The 1,141-nt window shown below is 44.5% G+C and overlaps 1 protein-coding gene across 1 annotated transcript in view; it reads right to left on the reverse strand.

Annotated features, from left to right (window-relative positions):
- Positions 1–722, reverse strand: part of frs2a (fibroblast growth factor receptor substrate 2a) — a 19,223-nt gene extending 18,501 nt beyond the window's left edge. The window contains exon 1 of the mRNA XM_016238816.1: positions 376–722. The gene's annotated coding sequence lies outside the window, so the exon portion shown is untranslated. The remainder of the gene's footprint in view (positions 1–375) is intronic.
- Positions 723–1,141: the final 419 nt, after the last annotated feature.

A 1,141-nucleotide genomic window follows, 5' to 3' on the forward strand; every position in this document is an offset into this window, starting at 1 on the left:
CACACACACTCTCACACACACACACTCTCACACACACACACTCTCACACACACACACTCTCACACACACACACACTCTCTCGCTCACACACACTCTCACACACACACTCTCACACACATCAAAGACGTTTGAACACACCGATGTCATACTTTATTACGTCAGAGGAAAAACAACTTTTAAACTCCGCGTTTGCACCACAATAACATACCAAACGAAGAAAATATAACAATGAAACACAACGTCTTCGCTGATTTGTATTAACTTGTATAATAAGTTTGCGAAGCTGCTATGCTAATTACCTAGCCAGCTAACCTTAACAACTAATCACAGCAGAAGAGATTTGATTTATGAAATATGAGGTAAATGAGTACTTACTATAGTCATATCTCCACTGGCTGAGTTTAATTAGTGGCCAATTGTGCAGATGAGCGCAGTAAATGAGTGTTTTTCCAGTCAGATGTGTGAAATCTCTTCACGGGACTCATCGCTCGTACCGAACTCCCTCACAGACACCAAAAACAGACAAACTTTTCCATCTATCCATGTCTCGCAGTCCAGAAATCGGGGAGAAAGGTGGGAAAACGCTTTGAAATGTTATTGTAGATGCTGATCGCGAAGTCTGAACAGTTTTCGCAGCGTTTTCTATGGAAATAAATGTGGTATTTTGGTGGAGCAACAGCACAAGTGAAGGCGCTCGAGCAAAATCACTGTAAGCTCGCGCAGCTCCGCTCTCACTCTCTCTGAGTTTAATTAGTGGCCAATTGTGCAGATGAGCGCAGTAAATGAGTGTTTTTCCAGTCAGATGTGTGAAATCTCTTCACGGGACTCATCGCTCGTATCGAACTCCCTCACAGACACCAAAAACAGACAAACTTTTCCATCTATCCATGTCTCGCAGTCCAGAAATCGGGGAGAAAGGTGGGAAAACGCTTTGAAATGTTATTGTAGATGCTGATCGCGAAGTCTGAACAGTTTTCGCAGCGTTTTCTATGGAAATAAATGTGGTATTTTGGTGGAGCAACAGCACAAGTGAAGGCGCTCGAGCAAAATCACTGTAAGCTCGCGCAGCTCCGCTCTCACTCTCCTCAGGCCCGAGAGAGAGCGCGAGAGAGAGAGAGAGAGCCCGAGAGAGAGAGAGAGC

Source organism: Sinocyclocheilus grahami, unplaced genomic scaffold, assembly GCF_001515645.1.
Source record: "Sinocyclocheilus grahami isolate Dianchi unplaced genomic scaffold, SAMN03320097.WGS_v1.1 scaffold548.1, whole genome shotgun sequence".
NCBI classification, from domain to species: domain Eukaryota; kingdom Metazoa; phylum Chordata; class Actinopteri; order Cypriniformes; family Cyprinidae; genus Sinocyclocheilus; species Sinocyclocheilus grahami.